Below are 25,235 nucleotides of genomic sequence, written 5' to 3' on the forward strand. Positions count from 1 at the left end.
ACATGGCTATAGCTTAAGGTTGCCAGAATTTTTCAGCGCGTTTACGGGTTGGACAAATCCGAGCTATTTTATCTAAAAACCTGCCAAAACCCGGGTATTTGATTTTGAATTTTCGATAAAAAATCCGGGCAAATTTGGACATAACTAAGGAATTACTTAACAAAAATCAAATCTTATTTTAGGCTTCCAAAATCCTTTCACGGTTATTATGATGAATGATGATGAATGAAATCTGAGCAACCGTACCGGACCGGGCTTTTCCAAAAATGTCTATTGAATATCCGGGCAAATCCGAATAAAACCCGAAAGTCTTTCAAACTTACTTTAGCTAAATCTTTAGATCTGATTCAAAGAAGAAAATCCTGCCTTTCTTTACAGAAACCTAAATCAGCAGTAGCATTACCTATGTGTGAATCTGGTCACTCTATTGATCTAAAAAATGTTCAGCTGATTTGTTCTTTGAATAAATCGGATGTTGCGGAAAGCATTTAAATTTCAAATAAAAAATCACCTCTTAATCGGAGACACCAGAATTGGTTGCTCAAATTCTTAGGTAAAAAGAAATACAATTCTTAAAAACTTCAACACCGTAATTTTCTTCTAATCTTCTTCTGAAATGTTCTCACTATGAGAACATAACATTTTTTGAAAAATCGAATGAAGGCTGTCAAGTCACCACCACGTAAAATTTAGTTATGGCCTAAATATTTGAAAAATGTTGAGGAGTTGAGGGTAAAAACTCCATTTTCCGATGCATGCGGTGGCTCAAATAGCCTTTATTTGATTCCTAGAAAAAAAAGATTCGAACAAGATTTTTATGAACTAGATAAAAAAAATGTTGGAAATTGAGGGTAAAACAGGCATAACTCCAGTTTACAATGCGTGCGGTGGCTAAAATAGCCTGCGTTCGCTTTCTCAAAAAAAAAAAAAAAAAACACACAGAAGGTAAGTCTCATATGGTTCAAAATTATCAAGGCCGAACATGCGTTTTTTGAATGCATTGAAAATGTAGCGGAATTGAGGGTTAAAACAGCCATTTTTCGATACGAGCGGTGGTTCAAATTCATTTGATTCCTTAGAAAAAACCAGACCAGATAAGTCTCATTCGAAATTCAAAATTTTCAAGTCTGAACAATGAACATGCTTTTTCTGAACTATATTAGGTCTATTTTTGTTCAAAATGTTCTCTTCCGAATCAGTGTTTTTCTGGATTGTTTACAAAATAAAAAGGGAGTATACCACCGTCGGTAAACTCGTGCGGTCTTTGAAACTATGTCAAATCGATAAGAAAGTATATTTTCATAGATTTTCTTTCATGTAGGAGAGAAGATATTGAATTTCTTTGTGGTTTATACACTTTTTCCCATAGTGCAAGAACACAACTGTCGAGCATTCAAAGGTTTTTGTTACCCAATAGTAGCTTTTCTAACTCGAATAATTGAAGAGAGAGAAACGATACACAATACATATTTATCAGTCGAAATCACTCACTGAAGAAGATAGTAAGTTGCTATCAAAATTCCGGTATCTGAACTTTTCTTATACCGTGGTTGAATTAAGATAATCTTTCGATTGCTTTGATTCAGTACAAACCAAGTAGGCTCATAACACATATTAGAATAGAGAGATGTTTTAAGATATAATTTAGTTTGTATTGGTTAGAATTACTTTGTGAGGTTTGCTAATTTTATATAACAAATAAGATAGGGCTATAAGTGCAAAAATGAACGATTTTGAGTTAATAATGCTTAACTAAATCTTCATATTTCTTATTATATTTCGTGATTTTTTTTTCAGATTTTTAGATTCTTATTTAACTTTTTTTACGTTCGAAAGAAAAATACAAATTTTCGACAAAAAATATATGGAAAAAGGCCGAACACAACAATTTTAAAGTGTGTTTTCTCGAAACATGCTCTTATGCACTTATAGCCTTTTAACTCCAAGGACCTCAAATGATTTCCAAGAAAGTTTCGAGGATATTTCATTCATTATCGGAAATTCATTAAATCAAGAGAAAAAAAATGAATGAATTGAAGAATTAAAATATTTTTATCCTTCAAAATTCTTAAGCTACCTTTTTTTAAGTATTAAATAAATTTTGCGTGTCATTTTGTGGGTCACTTAGATTTCTTCATTGAACTTTTTCAAATTTCACAATTTTTTTTGCAATTTGAGAACTTTAAATTTTGTAAATATTTCAGATCAAACTTTTGTGAAGATAATTAACCAATTATTTTATATTGAGAATTATTTTTTTGTACTGTTTATTGAGCTAATTTTAGATTTTAATTAACATCAATTTAATTTAATTCTGTTATGGTTGTCTGTGTTGTTTTTTCATGAATCTTATGAAAAGTTATGACAAATTGGGTATTTTTTAAATTTTATTTGAGAAAAATCAGATAGCTTTACCATTTTCATCATATTTTTCAATTCAAAGCTAAAAATTTAAAATTCATATTTTCACGAAAAATTTTAATTTTGAAAACTATGTTCTAAATTTGCACAACCTGTGAAGTCTGTGAATATTTCCAAAATTCTGTGTTCTGAGACACAGATTCTGTGATGGAAATTAGCTCGAAATTCTGTGAAATTATAGATATTTCTGTGATTTCGGCAATCTTGTCTATGGGTCTTGTTCTAGGGTAAGATTGTCAGAATTTTTTCAGTACGTATCCGGGCCGGACAAATCAGGGTTTTTTCTGTAAAAACCTGGCAAAATCTGGGCATTTGATTTCAAAAATGACGACCAAAAATCCGTGCAATATTCGGGCAAATTTCGTCAAAACCTAAAAATTACTCAAATTAAATCTGAGAATTTATTTTTCATCAACACTCTTCAACTAGTGTTTAGTCGTAATTTTGGTTTCCAAAAATCTGTCTATGAGTATTTTTATAAAACTTGCTCAAAAATAAAACATTTTACAGTACAGTTTTTTTTTTGTTTTGGCAAATATGTAAAGTGTATAAATCCGAGATTTTTTCAACGAAATCTGGGCAACCGGGCTGGACCAGGCTTTCCCCAAATTATGTATTATATATCTGGGCTAATCCGGATGAAACCGAGCGATCTGGCAGGCTTAGTCTAGGGTAAGTTTGCCAGATGTACCGGTTTTATCCGGGTTTACCCGGATATTTAATACAAACTTTGGGAACAGTCCGGCCTGGTATCTCGGATTTCATTGAAAAATGCCCGGATTTTCCCGATTTTTTCACTTTATTTTGGCAAATCAAACAAAAAAAATATATTTTCTTTGTATTAACATTTTTTCATTCATGCCTCCAAAACGGATCATTTTGAGCAAGTTTTACAAAAATATTTTAAAAGACATACACCGTCTTAGCCGATTCAGGCTTTACAGACTGAATAAATGACGTGGACAACTTAATATTAACATTTAACACCCAGCACCGAGATGGGAATCGAACCCATACCATCAGTGGACCAGCGATTACCGTCTTACCACGCTAACCACTCGACCACCGAGACGTACTTGAATCATGAAAGTTTTTCGGAAACCTTAAATAAAATTTAAAATCTGTCGAAAAATCTTGACAGGTTTTTACATATAAAATTTCCCGGATTTCTCCGGCTCGGATACGTGCTGAAAAAAATTGGCAAACTTAGTCTAGGGGAAAACATTGGGTTAAAATGAATTTTTTTTCTTTTATATATGTATCTCAATTAATATTAAAAATAACGATTTAAATTTTCTTCAAATGATAGCTGGCAAATAACTTAATCTTTTACTTTACAAGGTGTTTCTCAGAAATATTCAGTATTAATTCTTAAATTCTTGAAAATTCTGTTTAGAATTGACATCCAAACAACTCACTGTTATTCCAGGCATTGTCAGTCCACGTTTATTCATTTAAAATTTACATTTCGTGAATAAGATGCGTAAAGATAATGTCCAACCAACTTTTTGACCTATGGCCAGGGGTGACTATAGGTCAATTTTCATTTGACCATAACTTTTTATTTTTCAGCAATATTTTGCACACCTTGACTATCTGCGAACATTTCTGCATATTTATTTTTTCTTATGTGAGTTGAATAACGGGAGTTAATGCGAAAATAATTCAAAAACATCATTTTTTGACCCGTGTGAGGGCTAAATAGCTTCACTTGAAACTTTAAAGTCTCAATAAAAATTTAAATTTTAGGTAGTTTTAAATGCAAATCAGCGTACATGGAATGGGATTTCAAGCTTTCAAAAAACTGTTCTTAAGAACGATTGTTATCTTGAGTAGAGACAAAAATAATGAAATAAAACATTCATCCGAAGTTAATTTTGTGTAAAAGAAAATTAATTACTCACACCAATACTTACACTGTGCACCATGGAAAAGGAACGGTGGAAAACTTCTTTTGCTTCCCCAGTTCCGTTAAAATTTGATCCTGGAAGAGGGGAAAAATATATTTTCCCACCCCCAAAAAATAACATGGACCACCCCAGCCTCCCTGAAGTAAGTGGTAATTTAATACCCACTAATTATTTATCTTACGATTCATCTGTTGGGGTGGGATATCTTCCGATCAAGTGGCACAGCCCGCGTTGTCATCGAAATGCGGATTCTCGAGTAACTAGACCAAGAAAATGGAAACGTTGAATCTTTCCAAGTTGATCCCTCGAGAGCAATAATGGTGTGACTTCCCTCTGTCCGGGGGTGGCTTTAAAATATAACCTAGATTCATCCGATTCTTCTATTTTATGAGGTTGTGTTAATGGGGAAAAACTTCCCAAATCTAAGTTGCGTTACAGGTCGTTAGAATTCCCATTTTTTAATAATATGCGATGGATTCTTGTAAGTGAAACCATCTTGATGTTAAATGATACCCTTCAAACGAAAATGATCCAAATTATTTCAATTTGCTCTAAAATTTCGTTTGGCGATAGGACTTTTGCAATCTGACACCAAAATATACAATTTGAAACTCCCGAAACCACAAACGAAACCCAGAAACCAAAAAAGCAAAAAAAAAAGATGAAAACGCAACAAATTCCCTGAAATTGAAAAAAAATATCAGAAGCCACCCTGTCAACCATCTGTTTTTGCGCGCGGTTTCACTGCCGAAATCGATATCCCGGGGGAACCCGAACGAGAGTCCTAAATGAGCATAACTTCCCTGGTTTGGCCAGCCAGCAGTCAGCATTCTGTGGTCAGTAACCGCGAAGCGAGACTTTTTGGACCAAGTCCCCAGAAGGTAGATACAAAAAAAAAGAACACGGAAAAATGCGCATGAAACACAACAGACGGATGATACAGTTTTTTTGGCGAAACCAAAAGAGAGTAAGAAAGAACCAAAAATTTGGTTTCACCACTTTTGGCTAGAAGCATTTTTGTCTCTTTGTATGGGTTATGCTCATGGACGGCATCAAAAGTCCCAGGTCCAGAAGGCTTAAGTCAACCTGTTGTGTTTTCGGGTGGCGAAATGTTGCGTGCATGCGGTTTGCTGTCGGAAGTTCAATGTTTCCTTTCTCGCAGTATTTCGGGATGTTTTGAAAAGAGGAACTAAATTATCCAGACACATTTCGAAAAACATATGGCTTTTGATTGTTTTTCTGCCAATAGCATTAGTGATAAGTTATCACTGGAATTCGGAAAGGAAGAAATCGTCATTGTATTGTTCAAAGAGGTTATTGGTATTAAAACAGTATTTTTTTAAGCTGGGAAAATTTTTTTTACAATTTTTTTTTTCAACATGTAATTTCTTTCCGATCAAAATCCGATGAACTGGGAAGTTTTTGTACATTTTCGGCCCAGTTTTCTGAACTGGGAGTTTCCCAGTTAGGAAATTTGGTTCGTTTTTCAGAAAAATTGACAGAAAAAGTGATGAGGATGATAAAAATTTTCGCACAACTTTGAATTAGATTTTCATTATCCAGTATTTTTCAACAGTGTGATTCAATTTCGATATGTTGTATGTTGTCAATTTGTATATTGTAGTAGATATAGCCAGATGTTTAGTATTCATGTTGGTTTATCATTCAAATAACTTAGTTTTTATTAGAACAACTTTTAGATGAGTCTTTGATAATGTCTTCGTAATATGCTCCGGTTTGTCGGTTCAGATGTCAATACTTTACTATGTTATTTTGAACAGTGCTAAAATGAGTTAAGTTAAAACTATATATGATTATGCCAGTTTAAGAGTGTTTACTGAGAGACGACTGAAAAAAAAACAAAGTCATGAGTTCTTGAGTGACCAAGAGTGAACTGAAATTTGAGATCGGTTGATAAGCATGTTGTGGTTGTCATTCTAGATTCGAATTTCAAAACGGAAGGTAGTACTAAGTTTGAAAGAGTTCGTAGTGATTCGGAAAAGTTAAAAATATTGAGATTAAAGTGAAATTGAGAAAAATTGTGTTGAACTGAAGAACGGTTACTACATATATGTTTTGTAGTTATTTCTTCAAGACAAAAGTGTACGAAAATTATGTCTTTCTGCACAAATAAATCAAACTATATGCTAAATTGAAATATCAACCAGACCACACTTGTCATTAGTAATTAAACGACACTCACTTAGGAGTGTACTATGTCTGAAACATAAACAGAGTGCAACATCAATTACATTAATCAACATTGTGGGACTTCGATCATTTTCATGTAAAGTGAATAAAACCTCCAAAGCCAAACGAGTAAACCCAAAAGATTGGAGGAGGTGGAGGAAAAAAGGAGACAAAACATAACAATATTAATCATCATAACATCCCATCAAAATGTTGCCAACCGGCTGATGGTGGCTACTGGTTCTGGAAGCTGGATCGACAGTGTTCGGGGTTTCTTTTTTTTGGGATGCTACTTCTTTTTTTTGCCAATCTGGTGAGCTGGGGAAAAAACCAACTGACGACGGCCCTTTTCGAAGGCCCTAAGGTAAGCGGGGCGAAGCAAAAAAAGGGATAAAGCTTAATAATCATAATTTACAATTATTCCTTATCCTTTGACGGGGGCTTTTCTTCCATAATGCGGTTCGTGGTGTTACTTTTTTTCCCTTGGCTCAGCTGCAACTGTTATCATTAAGTAGTAGTTATGGCAATTATTTTGGTTATTTTCGTTGCATGAAAAATTTTCAATAGAAATGACAGTTTATTAACGTTGAAGAAATACGGGCAGAATGCATGTTTTTCCAATTTCAATCACAACCAACCTAAAACACTACTTATTTTACGGAAAATTTGATCGGTTATTCAAATCTGCCGTCTAATTTTGCCGGCCCTAGTGTTTTCACAACATGAGGTGAGGTGCATTGCAACTTTCCGAAATAAGTTGAAAGGTTTTTAACTACTCAAAATCATTTTACGTGGATACCTGTTTTGCCCCCTATTACCCCTATGAAGATTATGTTATTTTATGAAATAATTGTTTTATATAACATTTGACTATTATTCGATCTTAACAAATTAAACATAAAAATGAAGCTCAAGCATGCATTCAACAATCCTCAAAATTTTAGATCGATCGATGAATATATGCCGAAGGTATTGAATTTTTTTATAATTATACAAACTGATCCGATGTACTTTGCTACATCTTTCTTAGATAAATGAAATTTGTAAAAATCATTTCAATTTTTGCTTTCAATAGATATATTTTTGTAAAATATCGCAGCGTTTATAAAATTTCACCACTAGAATCGGTATGAAATAATCTTTCTGGTGATAATAAAAATAAATTTGCAGTGCAAAGTTGAATTTAAGTCTTTTAAGGGGGGGGTAGGGTCTAACGGGTATAAAAAAACACCATTTTCACGAATTTTTTCTAGAGCTATCGTTCAAACAAATGTATTCAAATTTTTTGCATTATACAAAGCATTGTTAAAAGAACATTTGGTAATTTTTTCGTAGAAAAATATTGAAAAATGAGCCGGTGACGGAGCATTTTCGAGGATGCCTTTTAGAAAACAGGATTTGCGGTGGACACTGTATCTCAGCACAGAATCATCTGAATTCAAAAAATCAGAGCAAAATATTTTTAATAGATGTTTTTCTGGACCCCAACGTTTTTATTTAACTTAAAAATATTTTTATGAAATTTTTGTGGCTGTTTGAAGTAAAAACTACGATTTTTCACTTAAAAATCCGCCATTTTTCACCTATAAAATCTCCCCAAAGTAAAAAAATCAAAAAAGAAAAACGTTGGGGTCTGGTATTTTATATGTAGAAACTATGTTCCAAATTTGAAAAGAATCGGATTAGTAGTTTTCAAATGACGATGTCCACGGACTTTAAAAATGTGCTTTCGAGAAAAACGCGTTGGAAGCTTCTGCTCTTGCTTTCTTGCAGTATTAGATAGGAGGAGATAAAGGCCTATAACTTCTACAGTTTTGCTTCAATTGACTTGAAAATTTGACACAACATTCTTGAAATGTTTTACAATAAGAAAATAAAAAAATAAAAAAATCGATTTTTTGAAAGTGTTAGACCCTACCCCCCCCTTAAAATCTGAGAAATTCGAAACCGACAAAAGGTTAAAATACAGCCCATCTACCTTTGAAAATTCGTCAAAAATTATGTGTTTCGTATTATGACAATCTAAAAATGCAAAAATGTGCCAAACTACGTACACTTTTCAATCCTTTTTTCAAAATTCATCTGGTGTGACTTAAACAATTTGGACGCATTGATTGAAAAGCACGGTTTTACACCACTTTTTTACGTTTTTTAGTTGTCATGATTTTAATAAAATTGAAAAACTATATCCTTATGTGCAACGTATAGCTTCTAATTTGAGCTTTCTTGGACAATAAGTGATTCTTTGAATAACGGAAAACTGAAATATTCAGGGTGGCCACCCATCCGGGAAAAACGGGAAAAGCGGGAAAAAGACGGGATTTGAAATCCAACGGGAAAAAAGCGGGAAAAAGCCGGGATTTTTTTCAAAAAGTCGGGAATTTTTGACTCAGTGAAAATCTGTTCAATGAAGTTCAGTCGAAATAGGTCGAAACAAGTGGAAATGGATTGACAGTTGATCACCAGTCTCTTTCCAATTGACTTCGGCCGATTTCTACCAGGTCGAAACGAATCCTCCTGCCGAGCTAAATCGGTTTCGATTAGTTTGAACTTGCTTCATTGAACAATAAAAGAATGTTACCGAACAGCCAGATTGCTAATCGAATAGAAATGGGAAGAACTTAAATAAGCTATTTGATTCCACACGGTATTGCTCTCTATTTTTTGAATGAAGTTTTCCATTTAATACAGAATTGTTGCGAGTTCGTATTAGGATTTGACGAAACGTTAAATAAAATTATGCAGAAGCAACAAATGGATATTGCTGTTCGCTTCTGGAATCAAAACACAAACCTAATTGAAGCAAGGTGTATTAGTTCTATATTCTTATCGTCGACGCGCTCGAATGACCTTCTGAATGGCGTGAAACAATGTTTTTCGAAAAATCCTGATCTACTGAAACGAGTGATCCAGTATTCCATGGATGGTCCAGCAGTAAATTTGAAAATGCTCAAGGAACTACATAACTAGCGAGGTTCAAGAGCTTGTTTCGAATCCGTCGTACGAGATTCTCACCATTGGAAACTGTGGACTTCACAATGTACATAAAGCGTTCAAGGAGGGACTGAGGAAAAGTGAATGGAATTCGGATAAATTTTTGAGGACGTTGTATAGCCTGTTCAAGAACATTCCACTTAGAAGGGCAGATTATACTGCAGTAACGGGTTCAGCTATATTTCCGTTAAAATTTTGTTACCCTCGCTGGGTGGAAAATGAACGCGTTGCAGAACGTGCTGCCAAAATGCTACCGTATCTCAAACGGTTTGTCGGCGAGGTTAAAAAAACAAGAAGGAAAACCATCCAATTTTTAAGCGGACTTTTCCATCGATTTCCCGGTCGAAGGAATGCGACATTGTTGCTAAAGCTGTAGATGATAATTTTCTGGGACCAAAAATGAGTTTTTTTTGTTACGGCCGCTTCGACTGTTGAGTCCTTTTTACGCGAGTATCAGACAGAAGCACCGATGGTTCCGTTTCTCTTCGATGATTTAACCGGGCTTGTAAGAGCATTGATGGAGAAAGTTGTAAAGCTTGAACGACTAAACGTAAAATCAAAAACACTTATTGGAATTGAACTCTCAGAAATAAATCTTCTATCTCCTGGAAGCGTAGAAATTAGATTCTCAACTAAATCGGTAATTAAGAAAGCAAAAGAGTCTGGTCACGACAAGGATCCTTGTATTCAGAAATAGCTGTCGTTCGTTTTACTGTGGATTTTCGAATAAAATGGCTATACCATCTCCCTTGTCTTATCCAATCACTCAATATTTATTGAGCTTTAATCCCGATGTAATTGCACACTAGAGTGCCCCAAATGACCCGACATTTGAAAAAGTTATGCGCTGCAGGCTTAAATTGATCCTAGGCCTAGAACACGGTCTCATGTCAAATTTGGGTCAGTTCGGATCACCGGAAGGGGTCGCACAACGAGCCTAAAGTTTGTATGGGATTTTGAGACATTTTGTTCGGGAGGAACACAAAAATCCAGTTTTTCATGAATTACTTTGGTCCCCTTCAGCCGATTTCTTTTGAAAACAGTTTTTCTTAAATCCAAAACTATGAAAAATATTTCAACCGAAGACTGCATTTCGATTCGAGTTAAAATAAAAAAGTTCCCGTGATCCGATCCGGCTCAAATTTGGCATGAGACCTTCTACTAGGCCTAGGATCAATTTAAGCCTGCAGCGCATAACATTGCACAAGCTTGAAATTTCCCATACACATTTGGGGCAGCCTTTTGCACACTATCTAGGTATTGTCAAAAAACGTTTAGACCTGTGTCTAGAAGTACTTGTTGATAAGCAACACTTAAGTAGAGCTTGTGGCGATAAAATTAAAGACGAATTCGGAACATTATGTGCAATACCTTCAATAAAAACATCATTTCGGGATATCGAAGAAAACACAACCATTGGACATTTTTTGAAAGGAACTTATTGGCGAACCGTAAAAGGAGTTCTTCAATTTGACGACCTTATTGAAGAAAATTCTAATTTTGTCTCATGGCAACGCGACGATGGAAAGAGGCTTTTCCGTTAACGCGAAATGCCTAGTTGAAAACCAAACCGAGAGTCTGACAGCCCAACGTATCGTACACGACAGAATCAACATGTCAGGGGGAATTACAGCAATAACGGTAACGAAATCGTTAATTTAGTATGCCCGAATATTCGGAATTTTGTTTGATTTCCTGTTGTATAAAACCGGGAATTTCGTGAGACCATACGGGAAAAAAACGGGAAAAATGCGGGAAATCAAAAATTGATTTTGAGTGGCCACCCTGAATATTGTAGCTGAATAATGGCTGAGAAACATATTTGAGTTACATTACGAGATTTCAAAAACTATAAATTTAGTAGAAATCGGTTGGGAAACCAGAGAGATATATTGGTTTTAGCACAGAGAACATAGATCGGGCTGGAGTTCTAACCGTGTGTAAAAATTCCAATCGCAGTTTCAAATTGAAATCGTAGGTGGCCATACATCCATTAGATGTCGCTACACACACCAGTACACATATTTTTTTTTATTTTTTTTAACACGCTTAGAAATTAATACTTCAAGCTCATATCAAAGCAGGCCAGTGTTTTATATGACACAGTAGCACATTTTGTGTGAGTACAAATTTCTGATTTCTTTTCCGAATTACATCATGATTTAAAAAAAAGCTAATCTTATTTCAATCTCACTTTTTTCGCTGGCTGTCTGTATTAGCTTCATATTTTTCAATTAATTTTGTTGCTGAATTGGAAAATGAATTTCGGGCTTTGCAGTCTCAATTATCCGTACAAATAAGTTAAGCTGATTTTTGTGCCGGGTTTTTACTATCACTAAACAGTTTCCAAGAACAGAAAACGTAAACATTAATATTACACTACTGGAAATAAGTATAAAGACAACATAGGTTTTACTGCTCTTACGTTTACAGTGTAAACAACTGCAATCGAATGTTAGTCAATGTAAATGTAGTGGTGACTTGAATATTATCTGTGTGTCAGAATGGGTTAGAATGCATGTGTGCGTGTCAGAGTATGAATATTTCCGTTTTGCGCCTGGAAATAAGTATAAAGACAACTGTTTGCTTCTGTTCAATTTCGCTCGCAGAGGATATTTTTTACGTTGAAAGTGAAAAGTTTTGCTCAATACGAAGTGAATTGATGGTGACAAAGAAAGAAAACATCATTGGTGAAGGTTTTCTCATATTATTTGATATTTACGGGAAAATGCCAAAAAATAGCCCTTTGAGCGATTATGGGAAGGGAAGAGTAAATACTCTTCGAAAACAAGGGCTAACCTTGCGTAAAATCGGCATTAGGATTGGTATGAGTAAGTATGCACAGTAAACGAAAATTACCGAGTTCGGTAATTTTTTTTACCGAAATCCTAACATGTGTAAATCGTTAAACTGATCGGTAATTTTTTCGGTAAAAATAAACGAACATCGGTAAATGAAGATTCGATTTACCGATGTTCGTTTATGTTTTACATAAAAAATTACCGAACAATTTAACGATTTACACATGTTAGAATTTCGGTAATAAAATTACAGAACTCGGTAATTTTCGTTTACTGTGTGTGGTGCATAATTATCTGGGGCTAGGCGAAAAAGATGCCACATGGAAGCGATGTGAACGTCCATCTTCCTTCACGCCGAGGTGTTAGAGGAAAATAAAACGACTGGCGGTCCACCAAAAGCTGTCTTCTGAGGAAATCAAGGCGGAGTTGAAGCTGACAGTATCTAGGCGTCGGATTCGGCAGGTTCTCAAAGACGATCCCAATGTTTCCTTCACCAAAACAACGCCTGTACCAAGACTTCTTCCTTGTCACAAAAGCCCGTTTTGCTTTTGCCGAAAAGTACCAATTTTGAGACCAAGAGTGGTCATACGTTGTTTTAAGTGACGAGAAAAGTTCCACCTAGACGGGCCAGATGGTTTCAGCAGCCGCTGGTACGACAAGAGGCAGAAGAGGCCAACGCGAGAGAAACGAAACTTTGATGGAGGATCTGTCATGATCTGGGCCGGCATAAGCATGGCTGGAAAGTCTCCTGTTTGTTTAATCTCTACCCGGATGGACTCACAGATGTATTGCCAGTTATTAGAAGAAGTTCTTGTTCCATTTCGGAAAATTTTATGGGAGAAAGCATGGTTTTCCAGCAAGACAAAGGTGCCTGCCATGCGTTCAGAGCTACGAAAGATTTCTTAGAACTTCATAACATCCCTCTTTTGTAGTGGCCAGCCTGCAGCCCGGATCTAAATCCGATCGAAAACGTTTGGGGGCTTCTCTCCCGTAATATTTTCAAGCATGGCCGAAGTTATGAAACGGCTGGACAAATTAAAATGGCGATTCAAGACGAATGGTCTTATCTGGATCCGAACGTTTTGAAGAGCTTCATAACTTCTATTCCACGACGATTGCAAAAAGTCATTGCCAAGAAAGGCGATGCTACACATTATTAAAGACCTTTGTTTTTGAAAATCATATCAGCAAAAACGTGTTTTCCTAATAAAATAGCCTTTGTCTTTATACTTATTTCCAACCCGAAAATCCGTTTTTAGAGCATATTTATTTTAAAATGCTTGAATCTCGAGAAACAACTGTATTTCAAGAAATGGCATTCTTCTATGAATCTACCGTGGACAAGTGTTGAATTGAATAATCACAGGAAAGTACAGAATTCCCTATATACAGCTTGTCTTTATACTTATTTCCAGCAGTGTACAATTTTTAATTGTATAAGCATTGATAAAATTTTCGTTAATACAATTGATGGACAAATACTAATTCAGTCAGAGATTATTTGCTTTAAATTTTCGGTAAAAGATAAAAAAAATTCAATAAAATTAAACCAAATTTTCAATTTTGGGGAAAATCTGAAGACCCCCGGCGCAAACTCATCAGATAATAAAAAAAAATCCCTCCATTAGCTCGAATAGTTCTCGGGTTTTGCAATGTAAAAATTGTATGGGAGACCCACTTCTCCCTTCTTATCTTCCCAATGGAAGAAGAGAGGGGTCTCAAATAACCATAGACATATTTTGCGTATTCAAATACCTTCCCATGCCAAATTTGGTTCCTTTTGCTTAAACAGTTTCCTTCTTTCTCCTAGCTCTCAACTGGATGGAGAGATGGGCACTAAAGATTCAAAGAAACATTTATCGTACCCTATTACAGGGTCCGGCATTGGAACTAACAAATAATTTGATCAAAACAAAAACTTTTTCTTTCAAATTTAATACCATTTACATAAAAACAGATCATATTTTCAAAATCCATTGGCGCCTTTCGATTTTTTGTCCTTAACCACTCGCTGCAAAAGCTCAAGTAACATACTCTAAATAGACCGCAGGCGGTTTTTGTGGTATTTTATCCCAGGACTCAATCAGATGGCGCTTCAGAACTTCCAACCCGTCATGTTTTGTGGAGTAGACTTCGACCAAAATTGGAACGTGTCCACAGTTCGAGGACATGCCGTTGAACTATTTTCGATACGTAAATTGATTGATCTAACCACCTCTTCAGGGTGTTTGGTTGACCTTCACCAGGCGATTCCGACCCAGAACTTTAATAAGACAGATTTCTCTCGTCTTGTTGCCTTTACTACGTTTACATAGGTTCGTGATCTTTCTGGCAACCAAAATCTGTAGTTCTGTTTTTTGACGAACCGCTACACGGCGATGAATTCATCGGCAGAAAACACGATATTCTCCAAATTTTTCATGCGCGGATAAGCTGCGCCTTCGCCCTTTCTTCCCGCTCTTGCTTCTGTTCATACGAAAGGTTTTGAAATCTTAGCATCTTGTAAGGCTGGGCCTAAAGATCATCTTCCAAGATCCGACGGCGATTTTTATCCGGTGTATTAAAATCTATCGCCAATTTAGGTGATACGGTCAAAATTTGGTCAATATCAACTTGACGTATTTCTTTCAATTTTGCATTTAAAAAACCTGAACACCCCTCATTTTAAAGGTGTGTGTGTGTGTGTAGAATGTTGCTCCTATTTTGATTTTGGAATTCACTCTTCAGTTGTCAAAATGCCGTCCAAGGAAGAAAAGCAGCGTATCAAAATTTTTCTCGCGCATCGCGAAAATCCGAGCTATTCGCATTCAAAGCTGGCAAAATCGCTAAAAGTTACCGAATCAACCGTTACAAATGTAATTAAAGTGTTTGGGGAGCGTTTGTCAACAGCCTGAAAGTCTGGATCGGGGGGAAATCGATAACCGGAAGCCGCTGAGACGACAAAGAGAGTTGGCGGTAGTTTCAAGCGAAACCCTAACCTCTCTCTCCGAGATGCCGCAAATAAGCTGGATGTATCGTCTACAACCGTGCATCGAGCCAAAAAACGAGCCGGACTATCGACTTTCAAGAAGGTAGTGACTCCAAATCGCGATGATAAACAAAATACGACGGCCAAAGCGCGATCCCGAAGGCTGTACACGACGAAGCTGACAAAGTTTGACTGCGTGGTAATGGACGACGAAACCTACGTCAAAGCCGACTACAAGCAGCTTCCGGGGCAGGAGTTATATACGGCAAAAGGAAGGGGAAAGTAGCAGATATTTTCAAGCACATGAAATTGTCAAAGTTCTCGAAGAAATATCTGGTTTGGCAAGCCATCTGTAGCTGTGGCTTGAAAAGCAGCATTTTCATAGCTTCCGGGACTGTCGACCAAGAAATTTACGTGAAAGAGTGTTTGAATAAACGTCTGCTGCCTTTCCTGAAGAAACACGGTTGTTCCGTACTGTTTTGGCCGGATTTGGCGTCTTGCCATTACGGTAAAAAGGCCATATAGTGGTACGCCGCCAACAACGTGCAGGTGGTTCCCAAGGACAAGAACTCTCCCAACACACCAGAGCTCCGCCAAATTGAGAAATACTGGGATATTGTCAAGCGGAACCTAAAGAAGACCAAAAAAATTGCTGAGGACGAGCAGCAGTTCAAGGCAAACTGGCTTTCTGCGGCGAAGAAGGTGGACAAGGTGGCTGTACAAAATCTGATGGCAGGGGTTAAGCGTAAGGCCCGGCAATTCGGATTTGGAAAAGCGGAAGCCTAGCTGAATATTTTTCCTGAATATTATACTAATTAAACTTGAAAAATAAATTTAATTTGATTTTTTAAATAAACGATTTCATCGATTTACACACGTTTTCCCTTGACCAAATTTTGACCGTATCACCCTATCACCCCACTGGGATAAATAATCACAGAAACATTCCTTATACCCAAATACTTCCCCATGCCAAATTTTGTACCATTTGCTTGGTAGGTTCTCGAGTTATGCAATCATTTCTCTATTGTTTTGAGAGAGGATCCTTTCCCACTTCCTGTAAAAGGAAGTGGTCTCAAACCATAATAGGATCGTTCGCACTGCAAGTTTTCGCTTGTGGGGCGAACCACGCTTGGCCTACGAAATGAAATCCTTACTATCCTTACTATCTACCACTTCATTGCAGTAGGCCCGTGTCGAACACAAATTTTTTATTTGATGATAATGCTTCTAAATAAATTCTACCTGATCATTTTCCCCATCTTTCATATCTTCTAACTTTCTATCCGTCTATGAAAAAATCATAATCATAAGTTGTTTCATACTAAAAAGGACATCACTTTTTACCGAAAAGGCTGATAAATTAAGTTACAAACATAAATAACAGTGATTGATCCCTTCATATTGTAGAGAAATTTCACAGTGATTTTGTAGCTATCCTGGTGAGCTTTACAGCATAAACACTTTATTCCTGTTATATAATCGGACTTCTTACTTTAAAACCATTAAAGGTAAAGAATGTCGCTTGGGTGTAACAGCAAACTCTGATTGAGGTATTTCTTAACCATTCCTAACTGAGAAGATGCAAAATCGGAATACTTGGCTAGTAATCATAGTAGTCTATTCGCAAAACTTCCAATCAAAACGCACATTCGACCAAATCGCACCTGCTCACGCACCAAACGGCCAATTAATCACGACAAGCAACTAGAGAAAGAGACAGATAAACCCAATGCTAAAGTGCGACTCTTCCCCGAAGGGCCCCACAAAACACCCGAAAATGGTCACCCCAATGACTCTTTCTTTCCCTTCCCGAATTGCTGCTAATGCGGTCTACTGTAAATAGTAGAAGCGACAGCTTCGACCGAACTTCTACCAAGAAATCAAGGAAGGAAGGTTGTTTCAGGGTTTTCTGGTTGGTGTCCAAAATGCCAAAACAAACTCCGTCGGTGCGCTATCTATCTAGTCACCGACTACTGAGTTTTTCACCCGAATCGAGGATCGGCGCAGGATCATTAAGTAAGTAAGTAAAATGTTTTCATATTGTAGAGAAATTTCACAGTGATTTTGTAGCTATCCTGGTGAGCTTTACAGCATCAACACTTTATTCCCGTTATAAAACCTGATATCTTATTTTAAAACCATCAAAGGTCAAGATTGTCGCTTGGGTGTAACAGAAAACTTTTATTGAGGTATTCCTTAACCATTCCTAACTGTGAAGATGCGAAATCGGAATACTTGGCTAAGTAATCATCGTTGTCTTTTCGCAAAACTTCCAATCAAAACGCACATTCGACCAAATAGCCCCTGCTCACGCACCAAACGGCCAATTAATCACTACAAGCGACCAGAGAAAGAGACAGATAAACCCGATGCTAAAGTGCGACTCTTCCCCGAAGGGCCACACAGAACATCCAAAAATGGTCACCCCAATGACCCCTCTTTCTTTCCCTCCCCGAATTTCTGCTAATGCGGTCTACTGTAGTAGAAGCGACACCTTCGACCGAACTTCTTTACGAAGAAACCGATGAAGGAAGCTTGTTTCAGGGTTTTCTGGTTGGTGTCCAAAATGCCAAAACAAACTCCGTCGGTGCGCTATCTATCTAGTCACCGACTACTGAGTTTTTCACCCGAATAGAGGGTTTCCCCCCATCATCATCATTGAAAACACCATCATCGTCAACAGTTCGGTTTGGAGTCGGACTGAATTAGCCCGCCGACGATACCCCGCCTTCAGTGGAAACTCAAAATATTGAAACACCAGGGAAAAAAATCTGGGGTTTTCGGTCAAAGGAGGTGGGGAGATCGATTCCAGGAACAATCCCATCCATCCTTCTACCAATCTATCAAAGCTGCTACTTTGACAGTGAATACACACCTTTCCCGGTTGCTGCTGCCGGGTTGAAACTTTTTCCGAAGCTTCGTCGTCGAAGCGAAATTCACCGAACTTTTTTCGGGCAAATAACTACCACCGCCTGGTTTTTGGAGTAAATCTGTGGAATCTTTTTTTCGTTTGTTTTTTTTTTTTGTTTTGGGTGGTTAAAAAGTTTGGGTTGTTGTTGTTGTTGTTGTTGGGCAGAAGGTTGGTTGGTGGGTTCCAGTTGCTTTTTTTTTGTTTATTTTTTGTGAGTTCAGAATTCTCCTTTCTGTTTTCGTTTAGGACGGTGTAGAAACCAGCGAGAGCGAGCTGAGCTCAGCGGGATGCGATGCAATGCGGGATGATTGCTACTCCTGGTCGCCTCACAGTGTTCTTGTCGTCGTCGGTCGAGTTAAGGGTTCTTCTCGGTTTGGGTTCGGGATTGGACCAATGATTATGGCGGTGGCAAACAGCGGCGACGACGACGGCGATGATGGTGAGAATCGTGATGATGATGATGGTGGAGACGATACTCCTCAACCGAACTCGACGGATGGCAGCCAACCTTTTTAATGTTTTTTTCCTGGTTCAAACAGAAAAAAATGTATGTGGCGCTGAAAGAGAAAATGTCCGCATGTTCGACATTTTATGATTTCGATCCTAGAAACCTGCGGGATTCCTGCTTCCCATGGTTTCCATGGAAAACAATCATCATTGAGGAATACGGTTTTCTAGACCTACTGTGATAGACTTTGAAGGGTAGTTACCTTATTCAGCTTCTGGGCTCAGAATTCGATTGGTCTGCTACTTTTCTTACAGCTTCCGTTGATAATCCATACTGATCCGCCTGAAGTGGTTAAGAACTTTGAATTCAAGGTGGATCGTCGCAAAGAACACCTAACAACAGTTGATTCCTTTAGTAGTTTTCACTTGTCACTTGAACACATTTATCCACAATAAGGGGGAAATCTCAGGATCTAATCCGTTTGAAATAATTTCTCGGAAAATGGCACTTTTCTTCTTCTGCACACTCGCTCTCGAGCCTCCAGACAAATTCCCAGGAAGTCGCGCCCGCCGGAAGGAGGAAGGATTTCGTTTATCGAGAATCGAAACACGCGAATATCTTTTTTCACTAAAACCGTACTGTATTCCGAGAAATTTGTACAATTTCCTATTCCGAACGCCCCGTGACTTTACCGCAATAGGAAAACATATTTTCCAATGCTACCCAGTCGTCGGAATCGAGCCAACATGAATTTTTCTTCCTGCTCCTCTTCTTCTTCAGGGGTGCTTCTTCGTTTTCTGGACTCCTCTCCTGGATCGTTCTTCTATGCAACACGCACACAGCCACGTGCTCGAACACAAAACGGTGGAGGGCTTCTTCCTGGTGCACCAACACCCGGATACTTTGCGGGAACACCACGCACCCGGTTTCGTGGTCCGGCTCGGCGCCTGAAGATTCTTTTTCAAAGTCGGGAACCGTACCAACACAACGGAGAAACCGGACACCCGCCTGGCGCGCGCCCTTCGCAACCGCTTCCAAGAACTCAGGGCTGCGCACGTACGCACACTCAGGGCCGAGGACAATCCCTCGAATCTCTCCCGAGTTCGTTCCTCGTTCTTGCCTTGCGTTTGTCAAAACTCTCTCACGCGACCTCCTGCCTGCCTGTCGCGGCTCAACGACTCAACTTCCCGTAGGGAATGCAAACTCTTCTTTCTCCAACTACTCTTCTTCAGCAGCGTTTTTCCCGCCGCACCTTTCAAATCCCGACCCCCTCACGCGATGTTAGCTCTATCGCTTATATAACATCATAGCAAGCATAGAGACATGCTGCCAAAGGAAGCAGCATAAGCACGTACACATTAAAAACAAACTGGCTGCCGGAGATCGATTCGCTGAATTTCTATCGCAGCAACCCTGGTGGACATAACACCGAGGATGGCAGTAGTCGTTGCATTTAAGCGCTATAGTCGTAGTAGTCGTGGTATCGGTCTCAATAAAAACATTGATGCACTCCTATTGAACCACCTATAGATAGACATTCCCTAATACGGTTTGTTATTAATTAATCAGTCTTTTATTTTACGCGACAGTAGAACAATAGATAATACACGCATTCGTACGGAGACAAAACATGGAGACGGAGAGAGCGTTACACACTTTCAACATCACCGCACAGGGGACTCAAGCTAGAACCTTGAGGCACGTCGTTTCCTTCAGCAGTCGATTGCATTGATAAGAAACTCTGTCTAGCATACACCCTCCTCACATGGGGCAATAAACAGTAGTAGTACATTGACGATTGAATCACACGCGCGCGTTGACGACGTTTGCTGGACACACGACATCAACCCGTCGGAGGTTCAAGGCAGACTAGCTAGCCGCCAGACGACGACGACGACGCTCACACCAAGAACTTCCTATCGTCAAACACCAAGAGCAAACAATCTTCTCTTCAGTTTTGAAAGTGCATCAGTAGTGTTGGTAAATTCCGATTAAATCCCACAAGAACCTTACTGAAGAGAGAGAGGAATCGAAAAAGAGAGAAAATTCAACATAAATGCAGAGAAATCATATCAACAGCAAAACTGATATGCTCCGCGATGATCAACCAACATAACATCATAACAGCGGCAAGGCGAATGCTTTCACCCATACATGAAAAGCAAGCGAGCCCACCTATGCACACCATCGTCCGTAGACCGTACACGTAGTAGAGCTTCCATCGATTTTTATCATCACCGACCGGGCCTCCGGCCCTCCTCTTGTCGAACTTTTTCCTGAAGAAACAAAAAAAGAAAGAAAGAAGCAAAAAAAAAACAAACTCCATCAACCAAGAACTCTGCGTCCGCAACGCAACATCTTCCTCATCCAAGTCCTAAGCGAAGCAAACGAGAAAAAGCTACCCACTCACTCGATTCTTTTATTGCTTGAGGAATCAAGGTGTTTTCATTCGTTTTTTTTATGTTTCTCCCAATCTAATGTTTTGTTTTTTCCTCATATCATATCGGCACTTTCCACCTTCCATTAACAGGCTCTCATCCGAATCATAAACATTTTCCAAACAGTGGACAAGTTAGTGTCATCATCATCATCATCATTTTCCCCAACAAATCAGTAACAGTGGGTAGAAACACATTTTCCTACAACAACACTACTCAACAATAGTAATAAAAATCGCGTTAGCTTTGTTGTTGCTGTTGTTTTCTCATAAAAATACATGCAAACCTTCACAATACATTGGTTCTGCCATCATCGTCGTTCGTCTCATCGTCTACTTCCTCGCAATTGAGTTGAGGTACGGTCGTAAAAGTTCGCTCGGTTCATTCGGCTAGTGTTCGGCTTTCGTTGATCGTTCGCGCTTGATGTTGCTTTCAGTTCGTTTCGTACTGGACTGGACGTTGATCGTTCGTCTGTTGTAGGTTGTAGGATGCGATGAATGGCGCGCGGTGCGGTGGTCTGCGCTCAAAATGCTCCAGGGTGGTAATCATTTGATCTGATACGCGATCAGAATTTCAATCAACATAAATCAAACTTTTTATACGCAAATTAAATCTGTTTTTTTATTTAAGCTCTAGTTGTTTCTACATTTCAAATTCATCTGCAATATTTTTTATCAAGCACTAATACGCGGGCCTCTCTCAATTTTTGCACGGTTCAACTTTGACACATGTACCAAAATCTAATGGTTTTCTGAAATATAATTTTTTCATATGTATATATTTTTTTTTTAAATATAATTTTGGCAAGAACCAAGAACATGCTTCTTTGTTCTTTGAAGTGGTTCAAATATTACAACAATTTCGAAAAAATTGAAAATAGAGTAGAGTACCCAAAAATGACAAAACTGATAAAAGTATCATCTTATATATTCAAAAACAAACAGAATCAAATAACTAAAGATGACAAAAAATTCTAAAAAACTACTGAAAATAACAAAAACAACATAATGATAAAGAAGATTCTAATAATCGAGTGCATAAAAAGGTTAAAACATGACAAAAAACGTCTTGATATTGGACGGACACTATTGGAAGTTTTAAGGTTTGTAACTTTTTGTAGGCACACCAAAACAAAACAATTTCTTCGAGGGACCCTCATCAATTCATGAAATCTTTTATTTTGCTTCATTAGTATTTTTATGGGCGCTCCCTGAAAGCCCAGAAAAAAACTCCCTAATCAGACCTTGAGTGTCAGTTTGACACTCCTGAAGTAAGATAGTTTTAAATCGTTTCCACTGGTATCATTTTTTTTAAATACATCAATAGAAACCTTTTAATGTCAGTAAAAAAAATGTTCCGAATATTAGATACAGTTTTATTCACTTGCTTCCTCGTAATTCAACTTCAAAAAAAATTAAAAATCTGATGAAACATCCGTTATTAAAACTACCGTAAGACACAAATGGTTTACTCAACAAAAAAATTGCTTAGTGTTCATGAAAGCTGAAGTTGAAATATTTTGTTTTTAATTTTTGGCGAACAAAAATTCAAAAAAGTAGTAAACCTAATTTTTATTTCACCTTTCACCTTATATTATTTCCAAAATTTTGCAATCATTAGATTTTTAACACAAAGAGAATTGAATCTATTTCGCGGTAGTTTTTTTGGAATTTAACATTTTATCCTTTTTTGTAATCTTCCCTGAGTTTGCACTCAGTTTTCAGTGAGTTATCGCTGTTCAGACCAATTAAAAAGTATATTGAATGGGAAGCAAATCTAATTGACATTCTTATGAAATAAATAAAATTCCGCTGTGATGTATCACCAAAATACGCGAATTTTAAACTTAAAATCATTTCAGAATTTTCAGTATCATTAGCAGAACGCGTGTGTTTGTTTTTGTTCGTTTGTTTGCTCTCCGAGAACGATGGGTGGTCTTGTGGGAAGAGAGGGCCAAAGGGAGCGAACGAAATTCAAAGCATAGTAGCCACATGTACACATTTATTTAGAAAAGTACAAATTTTTTGACTAATTTTTGGTACAGAGTCTCTGTACATGCAGATGACAGATTTTTGAAATTTGGTACAGATTTGTACAGATTTTTGACATTTGATGTAATGTATAGCAGTGCGGCTTAAAATAAACCATGTAAATGATTCTGACTTAATGAAATATTTATAGCTTATTGGAGGGACTGCTTTCAGAGACTATAAATGGTTAAAATCTTCTAAATTGTATATATTACAAACATTGGAGTTGTAAAACTGAAAAAAAAATGTGTTGATTGCAGTGAGTTTTCATATATCGTTGGTACAGATTTTTGTCAAAAAAGTACAGATGAAAAAGATTTTTTTGCTCGAAAGTACAGATTTGGATGTGGTAACGCTGATTCACAGCAAACATACTCAGCGAACATACTCACTCCTTCAGCAAACATTGTTCATGTTCGAAATATTCTGAAATGATTTTAAGTTTGAAATTAGAATATTTTGGCGATACACATATAGAATCTCAGTGAAACTTCATGTTTCTTTGAAAAATTTGAAATCTACTTAAGACTAAAACTAAACACCACCAGGCCACAGAAAGAGTACTATGTGTGCCGTGATTGAAACTCGATCTTTTGATCTCTGGCTTAGAAGACTTGAACGCTATCCTCTAGGACACGGTCGGCGGCTAGTTTGGCAATTAAATTAGCTTTTCATTGAACATACTTTTAATTGGTCTTAGCCAGTAAGCGCGTCCTCTCAAAAATCGACAGAGAATTCACAAAATTGAGTACTGGGTATCCCGACTTAGGAAAAAACGGTTATTTTCCGGCGACACTCGCGCATGCCGAGGCCGATATTTCTTCTTATTCGACTTGGGAGCATTTTTCTGAAGAACTTAACTGGGCCGACGGGCGATGGCTGCTCGTTTGATATTATTCATATTATTACCTCACCGGGTTACACGTTTCGAATAAACTGTGTACAAGCAAAGCATTGTCACTTTGTCAGTTCCAGACGTACCCTCGTAAGGTGCGGTGTGGTTTTCTGAAAACTACGTATTAGATCAGTAAACACAAATTTAATTGTTTCTTCTATATGTGTCTATTTTTGTACGCTGCGGGAAAAAAGTATTAATCATACAAACGTAAAAAATACAGGTAACGGTTTCTGAAAGGGTTAATCCAATAAAGCATTAATTTTGGAAATTGCGTATTTTATGCCCTTAATCAAATCAACCCAACTGTAACGGAATTCATTCGGCAAGCGTCGGCAGATCTGAGCCAAACACACACACGTCACGCACGATAGGAACACACGAGCACAATTCGGAACGTGCTCTCTTGGGGCGGGTCTAAGCATTTCTACTCAGATCTCTTAGCACTCACCTGAGGCACACATATGGTGTGTTCCTCTCTGCCGATGTGATGATGCAAAATCGTCAGAGAGATCGTTACGATCCCTCTGGCGATTTGAGTTACCTCTCTGCCGATTCATGTTTACTGGGTAGCAGTGAAAATTAACTGAAAACTGAGTGCAAATGATCGATCGAGTGACCAGCCAGTGCAGAGAACATCCATCGATGCCAATGAAGTTCGAAGACAACAAGATGAGTTCCGAAAGAGTCACTCTCGATGCCATCTCCCAGTAAGCGCGTCCTCTCATAAATCGACGGAGCATGTAAAAAATAAAACGGTTAATTTCGGCGACACTCCGAGAACGCAAATATTCTCATTCGGTTTGTCCTGCCGAGATACCTAGAGGCAACGAATACGAATGCGTACATGCGAAATCAGTTTGAATCGTACACTCGTACGGTGTGCTCGCACTTTATCCCCGTCTTTTTTATATGCGTGCTTTTAATCGTAGCAGTCGACTTCTCAGGCAGGCAAACACGCGTCTCGAAGGGAAACATACGTTAAAGAGATCGATACGATCCCTCTGTCGATTTGAGTTACCTCTCTGCCGATTCATGTTTACTGGGCGAGATTGGTCACTGGTCAGCGTAGGGAGTAGTGGAGCTTGGATGAAGCTGATCGCCGAGAGAGTTACTCTCGTGGTGTTGTGCTACCCTGCACACAGCATGCATTCAAGTGGTGGAAGGGCATTCTGGCACTTTGGGGATGGTTGTTTGGGCGAGCGGTCAGTTGCCTGCCTCACCTC

The 25,235-nt window shown here is 37.9% G+C and overlaps 1 protein-coding gene across 2 annotated transcripts in view; it reads right to left on the bottom strand.

Annotated features, from left to right (window-relative positions):
• Positions 1 to 20,498, bottom strand: part of LOC129749185 (zinc finger protein jing homolog) — a 313,131-nt gene extending 292,633 nt beyond the window's left edge. For both annotated transcript variants that reach the window (XM_055744113.1, XM_055744110.1), the window contains exon 1: positions 18,909 to 20,498. The gene's annotated coding sequence lies outside the window, so the exon portion shown is untranslated. The remainder of the gene's footprint in view (positions 1 to 18,908) is intronic.
• Positions 20,499 to 25,235: the final 4,737 nt, after the last annotated feature.

Source organism: Uranotaenia lowii, chromosome 2, assembly GCF_029784155.1.
Source record: "Uranotaenia lowii strain MFRU-FL chromosome 2, ASM2978415v1, whole genome shotgun sequence".
Classification (NCBI taxonomy): Eukaryota; Metazoa; Arthropoda; class Insecta; order Diptera; family Culicidae; genus Uranotaenia; species Uranotaenia lowii.